Genomic DNA, 5,900 nt, shown 5'->3' on the forward strand with positions numbered 1-5,900 from the left:
AAAAACATGGGCCCAGAGCAGATTGCCCAAGGCAATGCTTGCTAACTGTGCTAGGTATCCTCTTTGCAAGGGGATCTCCCTCTGAGTAAAGGAATAACCATAACAATATATTCCCAGGAGCTTGTTTGTAGGGTCAGATGAACTCATACATAGAAAGTGCTTAGGAGAGAGACTAAGAATATCATAATCCAGGTTGTTACTATTCTAGATATTTTATGTCCTTGTTATTGATTGACAGATCAGCGTCCAATCCCACCCTTTCGGCAACCAGGATGAAGAACAGACAAGCAAGACAGTTATAGTAATGATCAGACAGACAGGCAAACACACCGCAGCTCACAGGACCAGAGGCCAGGAGGTCCTGCCACGGCGCTCCAGCTCACCTGCGCAGAGCCCTTCATGCAAAGTGCAGGTGACACATCCTGTGCTTTCTTCCTGCTCACCCACCGGCCCTAGAGCTGGGAGGGAAGTTGTCTGCTGGCTCACTGGGTAGTCGTGGATAAGTGACTGCTACTTTCTGGACCTCGGTTTTCTCCCCTTTTAAGCACAAAAATGAGATTCTCAGATGTGGAGTGGGTTGATGATTTTATTCCTGAACACATGGGAGCAGGTACAAATACATCAGTAGACGTCCCTTTGCAGTCCTGCTTCTTAAATCCTTGAGTTTAGAATCACCTGATGGCACCCCACTCCAGTACTCTTGCCTGGCAAATCCCATGGATGGAGGATCCTGGTAGGCTGCAGTCCATGGGGTCGCTAGGAGTCGGACACGACTGAGCGACTTCACTTTCACTTTTCACTTTCATGCATTGGAGAAGGAAATGGCAACCCACTCCAGTGTTCTTGCCTGGAGAATCCCAGGGACGGGGGAGCCTGGTGGGCTGCAGTCTATGGGGTCGCACAGAGTCGGACACGACTGAAGCAACTTAGCATAGCATAGAATCACCTAGGAATCGTGCCTAAAATGCATGTTCTTAGCATGCACTCCACCCCCAAGATCTGGATCATTCGTTCTACAATGGAGTCCTAGAACGTTTAACGAACCTCCTCAGGTGATTCTGGGGCTTCCCAGGGCTAGTGTTAAAGAATCTGCCTGCCAATGCAGGAGACATAATGAGACGTGGTTTCGATCCCTGAGTCGGGAAGATCTCCTGGAGGAGGGCATGGCAACCCATTCCAGTGTTCTTGCCGAGAGAATTCCATGGACAGAGGAGCCTGGCGGATTACAATCCATAAGGTCAGATCGTAGAGAGTCGGACAGGACCAAAGCCACTTAGTACGCACGCACGCAGGTGATTCTGAGGTTGAAGCTGAGTGTGATTGTACATTAAAGCCACTAGACGGAGCCACAAGCCCAGATAATGGTCTGACTCATCGAGCTCCACGCCTGCGGCTGCGTCACCAAGAGTAACCACCAGATGGCGCAGCCTGTCTGCAGAAGGAGCCGCTCCTCCGAACTGTGGGGTTGAGTGGAGGGTAACCTGGCCTTTACAACACAGTGGCCTGAGGGGCATAGATATGCTTCCCTGCTGAGCTGGGTTTTAGCCTCAAGAAGAAGCTCTGAGGCCAGGGGAGACCTAGTTCTATTTCAGGGTGATGGGCTTCCAACCCCTTGTTTCATTAGAAAACTCCATCTGCCAGTAATCGTGGCACAAAATCACTGTAGATGGTGATTGCAGCCATGAAATTAAAAGATGCTTACTCCTTGGAAGGAAAGTTATGACCAATCTAGACAGTATATTAAAAAGCAGAGACATTACTTTGCCAACAAAGGTCCCTCTAGTCAAGGCTATGGTTTTTCCAGTGGTCATGTATGGATGTGACAGTTGGACTATAAAGAAAGCTGAGCACAGAAGAATTGATGCTTCTGTTGCAGTGTTGGAGAAGACTCTCGAGAGTCCCTTGGACTGCAAGGCGATCCAACCAGTCCATCCTAAATGAGATCAGTCCTGGGTGTTTATTGGAAGGACTGATGTTGAAGCTGAAACTCCAATACTTTGGCCACCTGATGCGGAGAGCTGACTCATTGGAAAAGACCCTGATGCTGGGAAAGATTGAGGGCAGGAGGAGAAGGCAACAACAGAGGATGAGATGGTTGGACTTCATCACTGACTCAATGGACATGGGTTTGGGTGGACTCCAGGAGTTGGTGATGGACAGGAAGGCCTGGCGTGCTGTGGTTCATGGGGTCGCAAAGAGTCGGACACGACTGAGTAACTGAACTGAACTGAACTGAAAGGACTTGCATTCAGTAGGTGCTCAACAAAGACTTTTAATCAGATACACAAACACACGCCTACTTGATGAGCCCTGTAGGGAACACAATTATTATAGAAAGTGCTCCATTAAAAGTACCTACTGCAAAAGCAGGATTTAGACTACAATATAGCTGCTAAGTGCTGTGTTGTCGTTCCCCCTGCTAAAAATAAAGTTGTTTCTTTACTATACCTGTCTGCTATGCTCCAGTAGCAGCCAGGGACGCTTGGTCTCATACATGGTGAAAAAAAATGAAAAAAAAAAAAAAAAAAGAAAAAAAAAAGTACCTACTGCATGCACGCCACACACTGTGTTAAGTGGTTCATAAACACTAACATACCCTCAACCCAGTCCTGAGAGATGACTGTTATGAATACTGGGCAAATAAAGAGAATGTGCCTCTCTGAGGTGTAGACACCTAGAGTCACACAGTCAAGTAAGTCATAGTCAGCACTGGACTGTGGTTACAGGGCAAGGACTCTGAGTCAAGGAGGGTTTCCTGAGGGTGAGCTCTGCAAGTAGAGTCATGGAGTGAGGGCATTTGGAAAAGACCCCTGAGCAAGGGTGAAACCAGTGAGCTGAGGGTAGCAGAGGGCAGGGAGGGGTATGACCACAGAGGTGCTGGGAGGGGTGGAAGATTGTGGGGTTGGTTGGACTACTGAGCTGAGGGAGGAGCAGCTGCTGCAGGGGAAAGAATAATGGACTCAGGTTGCAGTCTTACACTTAGATGCTGTGTGTCCTTGGTTAAGTTACTTACCTTCTCTGGGCTCACTTATGCCCACTCACCAGCATGCATGCTAAGTTGCTTCAGTCATGTCCAACTGTTTGCAACCTGATAGACCGTAGCCCACCAGGTTCCTCTGTCTATGGCATTCTCCAGGCAAGAATACTGGAGTGGGTTTCCATGTCCTCCTCCAAGGGATTTTTCAGATTGGAGGGATTGAACCTGCGTTTCCTGTAGCTCCTGCATTACAAGTGGAAGTCTTTACTGCTGAGCCACCGGAGAAGCCCCTTTCCCCTCATATTCGTAGCCTAGTCACAAGTTCAATGAGAGGACTAAGCACGGTGACCTCTGAGAAGGTGCTTGCCTCAGTCCTTGGATCATATTGAGCCCCTGCAGGTGGCTCATCTCCCTTCCCTTGTGTGACCCCAGCAAACCTTCCTGTGTGCCTCAGTTTCCCCATCTCTCCAAGGCGTCTGTGTAGCATGCTGGTTGAGTACAAGGGCCCCGGCGTCAATGGAGCCCCAGTGATACTACATACAATGACCTTAGCAATGCCCATCTCTCTCTGCTTCTTTTCCTCAACTATAAATCAGAGACACTAACACACGACCTGTCAGAGGAACACCATGAGAATTCGGCGTTCATAAAAGACCCGGCCCAGTGCCTAAGGCCCCTTTCCAGAGGTGACTTCCATTAAACTGAGAGGTGCAATCAGACCCTCTTTAGGAGCCATCCAGATCTGACATGCTGGTTCTTCTTTAGTTAACAGCCTCTTACTTCTTTTCTCTTTTTTTCCTCTTGACTACACCTGCCTCTCATCTGGGGGGCCCAACGTGCCCGGGTAAGCCCCATAACCTCAGACTATGTGCTTCAATCTGGGCTTCCCCTTCCCCAGACCAGTGTGCCCTTCCACCCTATAGGACGGCCAGCTTGGAAAGGTGGCTGACAACAAATGAATGGACAGCTCAAATGCATAAACATCACTGCATTCACAGCAGAGGGCATCACTCAAGAGTCCTCTCTGCGACCTCTCTGATGGGGAATGGGGGTTGGGGGGCAGCCTGTCTGAACACATCCAACGACAGGGAGCTCACTACCTGGTTTCCATCTACCTTCCCACCATGACCCGTGCTTCTCAGAGCCATTCAAGCAGCGGCGGGAATGCAGGCCCTTCCTCATGGATGCCCTGGAGCCCACCAGCAGGATCTGCATTCCCCCATCTCTTCCACAGCATGGTGCCTGCACAGGAAGATCTGACCCCCAAGAACTGAGGAAGGCGGGTTCTCTGCCCGGCTTAGTGACAAACTGACACTGGCACAGGCTCATCCACCGACCGTGCGGCTGCATCCTGGCAGCAGAAGCACCTCGGTGGTGAGCCTTGGCCAGGAACCAGGTGGATTCACCTGCACACTTTTAGGTACAGTGATGGAACTGCTACCCAAATCAGATGAAGTCTAAAAGTGTTCCTCAAGCAGAAAGACCAGGTGAGATGGTTTCAGGTAAAGCTGGATCCAGGGTCTCAAATACTGTTCCCTCATCCCTCTTCTGCTCCTGCCTCCACTGTGAGACCAGTTTTACCCCTTGGATAGAAACCAGCAAGTGGCTCCTGGATCCTAAGGGCTGGATGCTCCGACTGGCCAGGCCTGGGCCCTGTGGGAGAAAGGTGTAGTTTCCCAAGAAGAACCCAGTGTACTGTTAATGAGAATGGAGAAAGGGGGTGGAGCAGGCACAAACAAGGGCTGTGCCAGTACTACATTCTATCCTGATGATCACGGCCAGAAGCCTGGACAAAAACAAACGTGGCGGTATGGGGAGGAGGGAGTGGGCAGAGGCGCAACCTCAGGGCAGCCAGTGACCCAGGGGCTCAGAGATCCCATGTGGGTGTGATGGAGAGGAAATGGAGGGCCGAAGGGCAAGACAGGGGTGGCAGGGACGGAAGCCAATAGCCCACTTGTCCTTCCCAGCCTAGTCAGGGTCATTTTGCTGCCTGAAGGTTTTTGCATCCACCCAACTAGTCCAGGCGAGGCAAAAGAGGGTTTCACCTGTCCTCTGTCTCCTTGAGGTCCCTTAGAGAAGCCACTGTCTCAGCCTAACCTCTGGACCCTTTAAGGCCTCATTCCTTTGAGTCACTCTTGGGAAGTCCTACCTGAAGTCTACCTTGAGTTTCTCCTGCTGTTGGTTACAAATTAACAACTCTGCCCTGAGCCTCTCCAAAAGCCATCTGTTCCCACCTGACCTCCACGTGGCAGAAAAGGGAAGACCTGGGGTGATGCCTGTGCCTTTACAGTACAAGAAAAGCCCCAGAGCTTTGAGTCGTCCAAAATGGCTCCTAGTTAACCCAGCTCAGAGTTCCTGGGTGCTCATTCTGGCCTTTCCTTATACTCCGGGGACCACTGCACCATTCCCACCTTTGCTTACTTAGCCTACCCTGCCATCTCCCCACATCTAGCCAGAATCATTAATTAATGAATTGAGTACCTCCTATATGCAAAAGCTGTTTAGCTGTTCGAGTACTGGGGCCACAGCTGACATTCTAGTTCAGGAGTCAAAGATGAATCAAGAAATGAAAATTAACAAGATGGTTTCAAGACAGCTGTAGCTGCCAGGAAGGAAATAACACAGGGAGGTGGATACTTTCCAGGCATGGTCAGTCAAGGAAGGCCTCCCGGAGGAGGCAACATTTGAGCTGAGATCTAATGGATAAGATTGGCGCAGGCCAAGAGGACAGGCATGTTTCAGCTGGGTCCTCCGGGGAATACGTTCTGGGATGGGGAGTCCAGGAGTTTGGGAAGATAAGGCCAGAGAAAGAAATAGAGTGAGGAAGCAGGATGGGCCAGAGAGTCTCAGCTTCCACGACAGCTCCTCCAAAAAGGTCAGGTGGCCCCAGCCGGGAGCTCTGAAGCCCAGGTACCCTGTGTGC

At 50.5% G+C, this 5,900-nt stretch overlaps 1 non-coding gene across 1 annotated transcript; it reads left to right on the forward strand.

Moving 5' to 3' along the window:
* The first annotated feature begins 2,364 nt into the window (after positions 1-2,364).
* LOC139177441 (small nucleolar RNA SNORA63) lies at positions 2,365-2,496 on the forward strand. The gene has a single exon (XR_011561880.1). It is a non-coding gene; the product is annotated as a small nucleolar RNA SNORA63 (small nucleolar RNA).
* The last annotated feature ends 3,404 nt before the right edge of the window (positions 2,497-5,900 follow it).

This window comes from Bos indicus, chromosome 18 (genome assembly GCF_029378745.1).
Source record: "Bos indicus isolate NIAB-ARS_2022 breed Sahiwal x Tharparkar chromosome 18, NIAB-ARS_B.indTharparkar_mat_pri_1.0, whole genome shotgun sequence".
In the NCBI taxonomy this organism is placed as follows: domain Eukaryota; kingdom Metazoa; phylum Chordata; class Mammalia; order Artiodactyla; family Bovidae; genus Bos; species Bos indicus.